Consider the following 13,804-nt stretch of genomic DNA (forward strand, 5'->3'; position numbering starts at 1 on the left):
AATTTACCTTCACTGAAGAAAGTCACCTAAAATAATTTATGTTCACTATTTTATACATCAAATTCTCAAGTTCAGAAGTAAATAATAACAGTGTGGACAGATTTTTCAGCTTTACAAGTTCATAATTAGACTTAGTTCTGCACCGCAGCAATTCAATTTAACTCAAGCATCATTCCTTCCTGAAAACTGTAAAGTCAAAGTAGGCCCTTAAATGTACTAAAACACTGTTTTTCATTAACTCTTAAATATTTTCAAATATCTTGATGTAACAAATTTGATACCATTTGCTGCTTTTTTCTGTTTCCATGAACCAGATGCCAATGCAGCAATTTAATTTACCTTAAACATAAGACCCAAAAATTGCAACAACTCCAGCACTCATTGTACATATGTGAAATGTAGTGTTAGAAACTTCATAACACAGAGGCCACTTTGCTTCCCTTCCCCCTTAACCTCTGCAGATAGCAGTCACCAACCCTGGCCATTCAGTAGGAACTGCACTGCACTGCTGTATGAGAAAACCTTTGCTACTACTTGTGTAAAGCCACTACTCTACCCAAGCTGACATTAAAGATCATCTTCAGCACTCCCAAATGTGAAAGGACAGATTTCCACATCCACAGGCTCCACAAAAAACACACACCTGTCTGGTAAAATGCTACAATTAAAGGAACAGCAAGATGAAGTGCTGGTATTCTCACAGCAACTCGAACAGCCAGCGTAAGCCATCCAAAGCTGCTGTCCTGCTTTGACAATTTGGCCCTGCTGAATTAACACTCTGGTTTTCATAACCCCACTGTTCCTTTGAATGCAGCACCTACTGGTTGGCTCTGTATTAGCATCCTGAAACTAAGTTTTTTACAAAATACAGCAAGCTGAAGCTTGAACTCTGTTAAGCTCCAGCTGTCCTGCTGACTTTTTTCTTGTTGCACATACTAGGTCTATCTCCCCACAAAAGAGTGGAAACTGAACTGTGAAGAAAAGCCCTTATGAAAAACCAAGATATGTTGTCAAGCATTTGATAACAAAAGCTGTCTTAATTCAGTAAAATGACAAAACCACTCTGCTCTACCAATAAGGTGAAGTTTTCTAGACCTGGGAGCATTTTGATGCACTCAGAAGTTTTGGGGTGCACCTCTGAGCCAGGGGAGCAAACAGGCCATGACGCCACTGAGAGCAGCCGCTCCTTCCAAGAGATGTTTCCCAGATGAGTTCATTGTTAGGAAGGGCTCTGAGCACAGGCTTCAGATTCTTTCTTCCATAACAACACGTACAAGAGCAGCCAGGAGTTTCCATGTGCCAGTTCAAGGTGGGATTGTGCAATCTTGAGCATTCAGCTTGTAGTAACTGAAGCTGGACACAAAATTCTTCCTCTCTTCAATGTAAATAAATTCTACAAGTTCTGGAAGAAATTGTGATGGATTTATATACATATATATATGTGTTAATAAATTCAAATTTAGAAGCATTGAAGTTCTTCTTTTTACCAGAAAACACTAACAATATCTTATAAAAGCACAGATTGAATTCCACAGACATCTCCCATTTTGTGGTTAAAGTTTATTTTGATCTAATTTATAGCTCCCTTGTCCTTGACTAACATAATACTGAACTTGTACTATCACACTTTTGCCATGGCAACATGCAATGACATTATAAACACAGAAACAGGAATTCCCTGTGGGACAAAAAACAGAAGTCACAGTTAGGAACAAAATCCTCATTCCAACACAAATAGCCTCAGTAATAGGAACAAATAACTATTGTCCCTGACTCTGAGTTTATTAAAGACCTTTTCCAGTTTAATGTGAAATAAGAAATGGCCTATTTTAAGGACACTGCATTGCTTCTGAATCAGGACTTTTAATACTGCAAGGCTTTCTGCACCGTAATTAGAATAAATGACTCCTGATTTAATTCTTGATTCAGAGAATCGATGTGCTGTCAAACAGAGGACAAGCAGCACACCAGAAAAGAGCCATTCTGAAGAAAGAGCCATGAATGTGTGCAGCTAATGCTGTAGCAGCTTGGAAGTATAGTACAAATTTTGGTAGGCTTTTCAAGGAACCCAAAGTTTGAACAGAGTCTCAATTTTTTTTTATTTTATTTTTTTTTAAGCTATCACTACCAGAGAAGATCATCTGCTCTTTAAAATCTGCTTTCATAACTACTTTGTGTGTAGTAAATAATTTATACATACATTCTGTGGGCAAGATAATAGACACCATGGGACAAATACAGGTGCTGAGGAGTATTAAAGGATAGGAACACGAAATATGAAATAATTTTGTTGTTTTTGTTGTTTCTTCATTGGTTGGTTGTTTCTTTTCCTAAACTGTGTATTTCCTATACTGAGAACCACTTAATTTGTAAAGAAAGAATAAGCCTAATGCTTTATTAGTAATGTAACTTCAGTGGGAAAATATGTTGAGTCAGTATGCAAAGTGTAATCCACAATCACATGGATGATGAATATGGAAGCAGATGAATAATCTAAATTACATACTGTATTCACAGCAATTAGTATTAGCATTTTGATAAAAGAAAGTGTCTGTGTTCAACTAAAAAGGCATTTTTTTTCTTTGCTCTTAGAAATTAATTCCTAAGCTACCCTACATTTACTTATTTAAAACTGTTGGTAATTTTATAGAAACGACACATATAGACTTCTCTCTCAGTTGCTATATTAAAAGAATACCCTCAGAAATTTTCAGAGAATATTTAACTGGGATAGCCAAGTCAAAATCAAATTAGTTACTTGTGGAAGGAGCTAATTCTACAGAGAGAGAAGGTCCATGCAGCAGATAAATACACAGGGGACAAAGCAGAGCAGTAGCTATGCTCTTAAAATTGCAATGTGTTTGAAGTTCTGACAAAATATCTTTAAGTGGGTATCTTGGAATAAAAGAAAAACGACAGGGCAACCTGCACTGGTTCTGGTTGCTTTGATTATTTGGACTAAACAGGGGCAATAGCAACAAGACAGCACAGCTGGGAGGCAAACTGGAAAAGCAAATGAAGAGCAGGGGCTGCAGAGGAAATGGCTCTTCAACCACAGCAGCTCAACAGCGTTTTCCTCTCCTGTGGGCTCATGACCACAGCACAAGGTAAGCTGTTCAAGGATTTTTTGGGAATTGCATTCAAGATTTTTATGGGAAAACACAAACATGTAGGAAATCTTCCTTTCCAAGGCTGGGAATGTACCCTTAACATACCTCTGTCTTATTGTCTGTGAATGTGCTGCTGCACAGAACACAAACCCTACTCTAAATCCCTCTTCAATTCCTGCACGGATTCTGGAAGGAAGTACAACTCCAGCAATGGGCCTCAACAAGAAAAGCACTTCTTATTGGTTTAGCTGTGCTGGATCTTCCACTTTTCCTCCAGGGAATTGGAGGTGTCTTCTCTGAGATGATTTCTGTTTTATGAGCCTGTCTATATTCTCTCTTGTTCATCTGTTTTTTAGAAAAAAGATTTCCCTTCTTTATACATAATCTCCCATAAAAGACAGCTATAAAATAGATGTGATTACCATAATTCAACGCCTGGCCTTCAGGCACTTGAAGAATATCCATAACAGAGTTTTTTTCAAAATCTGGCTAGGATGAGAGTAATTTATTTTAAAAAAATATCTGGAACAGAAATAACTGTCTCTTTATGTTATCATTTAACAAATGTGCAGAGCACTACTGAAACACAGGAAATATTTTTCCCACTGAACAGTACACATTAGAAAACTGAATTTTCTTACTAGAATGATTATTTTAGCAAAATGCAAAAATATTTCAACCTGACAACATCAGATATGAAATGAAACCACCATTATCATGACCTCAGATACACCAGCAGGTGAGATGAACATCTTGGATGAAGCGTTTAAGAGAACATAACTGAGATGCAAAGTAATCTGTGAATTATTTGACAATGGCAATTAATCCAACAAAAATATTAGCTTTCACTTCTTACTTCATAAAATATGTTTTCCAAAAAAAGACTTCAATCTGGTGTTCAAATGGTGAAATTAATCTAGCCTAGATCATTATAGTGGTACTCATATCATTCTGTATTTAAAAATCCTTCACATAAGGATTTGGAGTCTTCCCTAAATAGCAACCTAATCCTTTCCACTAAGAGAGCATGTATTGAGAAGACATTTAATCTTGAGCTCAAGGCATGAAAGCAGGGTTCAAAATTTGGGGTCTGATTTGAGAACAGAGATTTGGGGCAGATATGTGGAAAACCTTCAGTATTACCTCAGTTCCTTATCTTTAAGCTGAGGATAATAAGTCACCCATTTTTTATCTGCATTATCATTTAATGATCCCAAGTGAGAAGAAAGCTCATGAGAGAAGTCCAAGGTCCTCTGTTGCCTTCTTATTTTGAGCTTTGATCTATGACTATTTGCATCAAGGTAGCACCTACAGCCTATCTCTCATTATTCTAGAGGCTGTACAAACATCAAAAAGATAGCCTTTAGCTTCAAAGAATTTATGATCTAATGAACTGTGATAAATTGCAGTAACCCCTTGGAAATGCACAGCACAGTTTCAGTTTGTACCTCTGAGTGTTATTGATGAATCAATATTAAACATCGACCCTATTCTTCCTCTTAGACATCAAACAGCAAACACTAACACAAATAAAAAAGCTATAACCACTAGAAAATTAACAGTTATACAGCAGACAGAGTGCTTCAGCAGATTTCAAAGATAAAAAAAAGCATGTGAAGATGTCCCACCTTCCCACCTGCCTCTCTTCAAAATCCAAAATTTAATCCCCAAACCCACACCTAGTTTTAAAGATTTGAAATCTTAATTTAAGATTCAAGCATTAAGTATGCACATGCAATTTTGGGGAATGCTTTTTCATTTTGAGAATGTGTTTGCCTTTAAGAGCTTCAGGTCCTCAATGCCTCATAAAGTGCAAGTTGGGATATGGCCTCTAAATTCTGACTTAACAAGACCTATACATTCCTGATTTGAATGCATTTTTCCACAATAAACCTGTACTCATGAGCAAACTAGATTTCCATCCCATCCAATCTTTTAACTCTAATTAACATGATTTGTTGAGTTACTTATCTGTCCTCCTAGTTTCTCCCTACTCAGAAGCATCGGGAGCTACAGCATTAGTACAAGACAGGGTTTAAGAACCTTTCTAGCTCATGCTTCATGTTATCTTTTCCTTCAAACACAACCCTTGGTTCCACACAATTCAAAGATTTAATGGATGTCCTTGTTTCTACATTTTCCCTATTTTCAGTAATACTACAGCAACACACTGAAAAATAACTTCTAAAACAATAGGACCTGCCCTGTTTTGATTTTATTTCAAGATTCAGAATGAAGAGAATATTAGTTATGAAAACACAGAAGAAAAAAAATGAAAGTTTAGACCAAGGTAACCCATTATTCCCTTTTAGTGGCACATAATAATTCCAAGTGAAAATGCAAAACATTTCAACAAAGTTTACAAACTACTTAATGCAAATATTTTTCCTCTGCTATGTTCCAAACCAGAAATTATTAGTTCCTCTATTAAGTTACACCTATCATTCTCATATTCAAAGTTCAAAATGCTTTTTAAAACAGGCCAAGATTGGTTTTACTCTTTCTGAACCAGACTAATCTGAAGGAGGTATTTCTGAGAGAAATATTCATTGCAGTCCAGGATCCACAGCTGACTAGTGTACATTACTATTTTATTAAAGTTAATAAAATCAGAGACTGCAGCTGGTGGTTTGTCTGAAGGTTTGTTGAGGATGAATCCTCATGGAGATCAGCATATGTGAAACTTTTTCTGAATGGTGAACAGCCTGGCTGTTGGACAGACTCCTGTAGTCTTGGTTTCGTTTTTAAAATGGTATCTCCTTATAGAATTTTCTGTCAAAAATCTTGTACCATTCCCTTATTTTCTATAAACCAGCTCTGTTTCCAGTCTATATAAGACTGAAATTAAATATAATCTCAGGGAAATAAGAAAGAGTAATTCATCTGCAAGCTGATTTAATTTAAAGCAAACCAATCTATAAAGAGCTGTGGGCCACCTAGCCCACGAGGACAATAATCCAGATGTTTGAACCCTACAGCCTATTAAATTCCAGTGTCAGGCATGCAACTCACTTGCTACTTGACAGTGCAGAGGCTGAAAGGGCTTCTTACAGAAACCTCACATTCCCACAGCTGACAGCTCTCATGGAAATAGAGCTGCACAGGGAATCCCGGAGGATATGCTAATGAGGCTAATTGGCAGTTTCAAGCAGACTTAGGGAGAGGCAAGGGAATAAATATGAGCAACAGAGAAGGAACAGAGAGGGATGTGGAGGGCTGAGTACATCTTTGTTGACCCTGAGGTCTTTGCACACTCTTTTTTGCTTTGTTAATTCTGACTGGACAGACCTCTGAGCTTTATTCGTTTGTCTTGAGCAGGCAAATCACACACTGCTCCTTAGTGAGTGCCTGCTCTCATCCAGGGCTGAGGAACTCATGACTGAATATCACACACTAGAAGACGTTCACAGACAGAAGATTAAAACCCAAATACTGACTTGGTCTTTCTCTGAAGAATAGGAAAATGACATTGTAAAAGCTGCTATGAAGCTTCTAATGATTTTGTGACTTTTGTCTCGACAATCCCATTGCTCGCCTCTTTTGAGACAATACCAGGGAAGGCCAGTGATGCAACAGTTCAAAACACACTTTTAAACTTACAGTTCTGGGTATCTTTAGAAATAGGCTTCAGATGCTGCATTCAATACTAACTCATAGAATCATTTAGGTTGAAAAGGGCCTCTAAGATCATTACATGCAACTGCTAACCCAGCACTACCAAACTCACTGCTAAACCATGTCCTAACTGCTACATCCACATGTGTTTTGAACATTTTCAGGGCTGCTGATTCCACCACTTCCCTGGACAGCCTGTTCCAGTGCCTGACCACCCTTTCAGTGAAGAAAGCTTCCCTAATATCTACTGTAAACTTCCCCTGGCACAACTTCAGGACAATTCCCCTTGTCCTGTCACTTGTTACCTTAGAAAAGACAGCAACCCCCGCCTGTCTACAACCTGTAGAGAGCAATCAGGTCTTCCCTCAACCTCATTTTGTCCAGGTTAAAATCTGGGGAGCATCTGGGGCTCCCTCAGCAGCTCCTCATAGGACTCGTGCTCTAAATGCAACATTATGAAGAATTGCTGTTGAGAGTTGCTATTACTACCATAGAAAAACCTCCACTTGCCTTTTCTATAAAAACAAATATATTCTACTTTCAGAACTTTTTGGATTGATACTTGAATACATGGCTGTTCATTCCAACAAACAGTTCTTCTACACAGAGAATCACAATTTAGAAGAATATTCTACTAATCATGATCTACATAAAGAATAATAATTTATACAACAAAAATAATCTAAAGAATGGACCTAGTACAGGTTGGGTCTCAGGTGCTATGTTGTTCACCGATGTACTCAGTTAACCCCACCATCCACATAAATCTTCCATGCCAGAGAAATCAACACCACAGAATCCCCTGATGTGGATATTCAAACTCAACCAAAACAATACACATATTTAGGAAACCAAATATTGTAGTAAAAGGTTGCAAAAAGCTTTGAGCCAGGAAGAAGTTTACCATGCATGTATAAATTATGTGACCCATAATCCAGAAGTCATATAAATTCCAGGAGTTTCATGCCCCAGCCCTTCTGTAGCTAAGACAAAATAGAACAATAATTTCAGTAAAATAAAACACGAGGCTTAAAATTACACCTAGGCTAAATTCTTCCCCATATCTAAGCAAAGTAAGAAACATGGCAATACCTATGCTCCAGAAACTTGAGAATCCTAGTTCCTAATGCTGAGCACAGCCCTCTGTCACCAAGAGACCAGCTCTGTATAAGCAGCAACATTCAGCAGCTCCCTGTACAGGCACCCCAACAGGGAAACTCTTCAGGCCCTGCAGGGTGAATAAGGCCTTGTAGTTTAATTGTTTCCCTTGAGCTGCAATCACACTTGGAAGCTTGAAGTAAACCTGACTTCCATGTGGAAGGCTGCAAGACCAACTGCTATGGTAGTTGAAGCTTCTTAGTAAGACACCAACATCATCTTTCCTCTTAAAGCCAGGGCCAAGCAGTTAGACTGCAGAATTCCCAAAAGCATTCCTGCCTCCCTGAACAGCATCCAGCTACAGCTGGCAGAGATACAGAAGGAGGGTGTGGAAGTGGGACATGGGACAGGCAACAGAGGAGGAATACAGATATATTTTCCAGGCATGCAGGGATGAATTTAGAAAAGCCAAACCTCAGCTGGGGTTGAAAGTGGTGAGGAATGTGATGGAGAAGATGATGGTCAGGAAAAATGGAGCTGCATTTGTTCAGCCTGAAGCTGATGAGTCTGGAGTACACACATGGATTTGTAAGCATGGCTTAGAGTCACAAGCTGCAAAAAATTACAACTAGAAATAAGGAAAAAGAAGTCAGAATGGCAGGGAATATGTCCTGGAACTGGCTGCTGAGAAGCTCTGAATCTCTGCCCTTAATGGCATTTAAGGCTCAATTGCATAAGGCTCTGTTTTGTACCACCTGGCTTTGAAATAATTTCTCAGATGGGAATCAACTGGATCATCTCCAGAGGTCTGTTCCAACCTATATTACACTGGATTCTTCCATTTCAATTCCCAAAGCAAATCCTAATCCAAATGCAGGACAGCCAAGGGACAACTCCAACATTCAAGGATACATAGGACATTCCATCTTCCTAAAACTGAGGTGCTTCAAAGTCCAACAATGAGCTAAATCTTTTGCAGGTGTGTCATTTCATTCCAGATTATAGTTGTTAGAAATTACATCAATGTGCAAAATAACTGATTTTAGAACTTTCTACCAAAAGACATTATCTAAAGCTCTTAAGCTGTTTAAAAATAATTTTTCCCTGATGAGAGAAGTGAAAATTAGACTGCTCAGAGATGATGAAAAAGACCATAATTAAGCAGCCAGGGTCCTAAATAAATGGATGTGATGGTAATTTATGTGAGAGAAACAAACTGTTCAGACACAAAGCTCAGGATAGGAAATATTTTAGGGCTGTGGTAGATTCCACATCAGCTTCAATGTAGACAAGGAGCTTTGTCTCCATCTTGCTTTATGACATTTTTAACATCTTACTGCATTACTGAGAGAAGGCCTCCAATTACTCCTCAGATCCTGTGCTGAATGCCATTAATAGGTATGAACTATTTGTTATTCCTGACAAAAAACTCCAGCTCCCATAACTTACTTGTGTTGCAAATATTTCACAGTTGGACTGAAGCAACGTCACACAGGACTCAGAAATTTCAAGGAAAATGGAGCTTATGAAAAGCCCAAAGGATGACAAGCAGAGCCTTAAAGAAGATGACAGCCCTGGAGATCAAGAACTACTGATTTGTCCTTCAGCTGGACTTTATAAAGTATTGACAAACATGACCACTGCTTTTTATCTCACTTCCTCAGTTAAATTAACTCTTGTAATTTTTTTTGTTTTTAACTGGGACCTACCACTAATATTTCACTGAAACACACAGGCCCTATTGGTTCCTTTTCCAGAAAAAGGAAAGAAATGAAACATTATCCATTATACTAAACTGCCTTGCATTACTATACACAAATGGATTTTAAGGAAGAAACACTGGAATTGCTCATAAATTTGATTCATTTCTTGAAGGAGATCCTCTTCTGGAGGGTAAGAACAATCAAACCAAGTCTGTTGAGAGTACCTGTTGCAGACTTTATATATTTTATATTTCATTTACATGTTTATTGATCTTTGGTATAATGAGCCCCAAACTTAATGACTGTAATGTATCAGAAATAACTAAGAAGTTCAAATTTGCATTCCCTTGTAAAATTACAATTTTCTGCTTTCCTATCTCATTTGGGTATTTCCACAATACTAATTTTTCCTGTGCTTAAACACTAAATTAATTATGATCACATGCAAGACATTTTGGTACTCTAAAGAAAATTAATTGGTATTAAGTCGTTAATCCTAATTATAATAAATTTAAAGTACGAAAATTCATTATTTCTCATAATTTCTCTTCTACTGCAGTAGTTTCTAATTTTCAACATTTTTGTGCTCTGTTTAAAATATCTTGCTATATCTAACTTCACCGTATATCTTAAATATACTTTTTAATAGCGTGCCTTGTAACTGTGCTGACTTGGGAAAGCTACGTATAATTTGCCATTTGACATTTTTTCATTACTTTTAATGACACAGTCATGATCATTCTGCTGTAATGCTGACTGGATAAAAAAAAAAAAGAATTTCTATAGCAACAGCAAAAAAAAAATAAATTGTAGTACAAGTGCAGTTTACGCCACAAAAATGTGGCTTTGATAGTACTGTACAATAATGATAGCAAAATGCAGATATTCCAAAGGCAGAACTGCACCAAGAGCCCTGCTACCGTAGTGATATCATTTGACCTATGTCCAAAATGCCTGCTCCACAAGAGTATTATTTGCCACTCCTTGATGATAAAAAATACATGGAATAAGAAATGATGTATAGTTGAGAATCTTAAACTGTACATCTTCCTACAGTGATGACTAATTAATAGTTTTGGGTACAGCCAAGGGAGGTCTTTTATTACAGACTCACAGAATCATTTGGGTTGGAAAAGACCTCGCAGATCATAAAGTGTGACCATTATTAAATTCCTTTTTTTGCATTGCTCATTTAACTCTAAGCTTTCAAATTGAAATTGCATCAAGAATCAAATCTGCAGCTGACAATATAAAAACTTTGAAAGTGAGTGTGATGCAAGCATTAGGCCAGGGGCTGTGTGAGCACCAGGGAGCCGTGACATCTCTTGGTGACACATCCTCCCAAGGGTTTAACATGCCATCACCTGGCATGGAAAAGAGCAGCCCCTCTGCCTCGTCACCTTAAGGTCAGAGCCACTGACCCTCTGCCTTGCCAGCAGCCAACATAAACACCACACTGGCAAAGCACAACCTCTCGTTCACAAACTGGAAAGCTGCGCATGTGGAAGTTTGGTGTAAGCCAAAAAATAAGCAAGTGACTCTAAAGGGGATTGCAGACACAGTTGCTGCAGAGACACAGTAAACATCCTTGGTTGGGGCAGCTTTTGATCAGCAAAAAAAGGCACCACTCAGATGATTACAACCACCAGGCCTTTTTTATAGGCTGCAGTCTTATTCCATTATAAAGTCAGATTTTGATCACTTCTGCAGAAAGGAAGCTGGTCTCAAATCAAGAGAATTACCTTAAGGGCAAAAGAGAGCTTTTTTCTTTACAGTACAGAAAATAACACAAACATCTCTTAATTAAGGACCATTGAGAAAAAATTGACAGAGAAGATATTTGGAGTTGCCTTAGAATTTTATATCTGGGTGATATCAAAACTGCCATGCCACCAAATCAAACTGAGTCTCCATATTTGATACTGTATTATAAAAATTCTAAGATATCTTTCTGGGAGGGAAAAAAGTGCGTGACCAATATACTTTCTTTTGTAGTGACACAGTTAAAAAAAAATATAGGACCATGAACTGATGTCAAAATTCTGGCTTCATTAAACCAAGGTTGCATATCCAGAGTATGCTGAAGTGTGAGGAATCTTTATCAGTGCCTTCTGGTAGACCAAGACATCAGTAAGAAAAGAAAAACAAAAAAAGGACCCAAGAAAAAACACTAAACAAACACAAAAAAAGGACAGTTCATTGGTTTACACTGTGCAAACCACGTCAAAATCAGCAAATTTCAAAACAGCAAAGCAGGAGCGGGTTTGTTGGAAAGGAGAGAGAAATTCAGGATACCTTTATAGTTAAGGGCTTCCTTAGCAGACTCATGGCTCCTGGATTTTACTTCCAGAAGAAACAACTCAGCTCATGTTATCTTGCAAAGAGGATTACAGCCATAATATACCCTGAGGGTGCATGTTCTAAGAGATAACACATTACTAATTCTCTGTTAAAAAGTCCTCTCCAATTGGCAGAGAAAAAAGGCCAGTTGTCCATATTGCAGCGTTCTTTTAATCTCCAGTTAACTTTGCTAGCATTTTTGTTTTAATAACAGTCAACTCATGAACTGCTTTTTATCAACAAGCTGTCTTAGGAATCAACAAAATCTCATCTTTCCCAGTAAACTCTTCCCGTGTTCTGATCATCTCAAATTAGTGTCAGAGAAATTATCTTTGTGACTTATAAAGAACAGAAGCCACTTTTCCATCCACAGTAATCTGCATCCAAAAAACTATGGAGTAGAATACAGCTCACTTGTTCATGGACAAATAACCTCTCTGGTATTACTTTCCATCAGACTGGTTTGATTTTCTGAACATGTCATTCTTCACTCATGTGATTACTTTTTGAAATAAATCAGATCAAGTGTTGTCTTTTCTTCCCAACAAACATGGAAGATACATGAACTGACTGTTAGAGAATTGGAGGTGGAACAATGTGGGCAAAAATCAATGAGTCTTGTTCAATACTTGTGTTATGAAGGTTTTCTGAAGCTTTTAATCATTATTTCACAACATAGTTACAAGTTATGAATTCAGTGAGACATTTCACTTAGAAACAAAAATGCTGCAAACCCCAAATAGGGTAGATAGATACATACTTTCCTCTTAAAGAGGAAAATACTGCAAAACTTAGTAAGAATGATATTTGAGAACTGAGGCAGAAATATCATCATCTAGATTTATTAATGTTATGCCTGCATATGCCAGCTAACTTCATAAAAGCTGTGCAAATTTATTCCAGGTGTCAACAAACAAACAGGGTAGGGAATCCCAAACCCTTTACACTCCAGTTACAGAGCAGAGCAATTTTTTGCTTGCTTTGAATCAAATAACTGATAGTTCTAAATAAGAATTTTCTAATGAGATCCAAATGAAAAAAAGGGGTTAACATTCTTTAAAAAAACTGCAAAAAAACAAAAAAACAAAACCAAAAGAAACCCCCAACATATGTGGTATTTAAATTTCAGTCTCTGCAAATGTTCTGACAGACCTTAGAGGCCACCAGCACAAAGGTGGAGGAGGCCCTGGAATAAACAACAAACAGGAGTAAAACTGGAGAAGATACTTAGGCACGTATCAGCCTAAATAAGTGGAAGGACATTTTGGACCAAGAGTCTTCTTAACAAGGCTGAGAGCAGACTTCCTTTAGATTGGAATTCTCCATTCTTTTCTCCTGCTCTAGAAGTGGCTGATGCTGTTGGTTCTACAGTTACCAGCACCTTAGCACCATTTTCTGTATTCTAATTCTTTTTCTGCGCAGCTGCACTGACACCTACTCACCAGATCTGCCCTTAAGCAAGACAATGAAACGTGAAAGATGAAGGAGATTTCTTTTTTCTCTCAAATACCAGAAATGAACAGCCATTGTTCAGTGCTTTGAAAAAACTCAGCTTCAGCTTGCTCTTAAAACAGATGGCACAGTCACCAAGGCAAGTAATCCTCCCTCTCAAGAAGTGTAACATAAAGCCAAGGTGTCTGGCAAGGCTATTCAGTTAAATGGGAATACATCCTTTGGACAAGAATTCAGTTGGAGAACACACACAATAAAAACACATTCAAAACCTGGCAAGTGTTAGAACGAGACTCCACTTCCCACTACAAACACTTGCTCACTGTGTGGCAACACTGAGCAAAAGAAAATTGCAAATACAAATGCAGGGAACACTCATATAGGAACCTGAGTCCTGGCCTGTGAAACAAATATTTTTATCTAGATCTATAATAAGAAATATAATTTTTTATATTAATAATTTTCACACTGATGTTTTATTAAGAC

General features: G+C 37.6%; 1 protein-coding gene across 4 annotated transcripts in view; it reads right to left on the reverse strand.

Moving 5' to 3' along the window:
* Positions 1–13,804, reverse strand: part of GULP1 (GULP PTB domain containing engulfment adaptor 1) — a 146,009-nt gene that overhangs the window by 49,543 nt on the left and 82,662 nt on the right. The window lies entirely within an intron of this gene.

The sequence above is a fragment of the Poecile atricapillus genome, chromosome 5 (genome assembly GCF_030490865.1).
Source record: "Poecile atricapillus isolate bPoeAtr1 chromosome 5, bPoeAtr1.hap1, whole genome shotgun sequence".
Lineage (NCBI taxonomy): Eukaryota > Metazoa > Chordata > Aves > Passeriformes > Paridae > Poecile > Poecile atricapillus.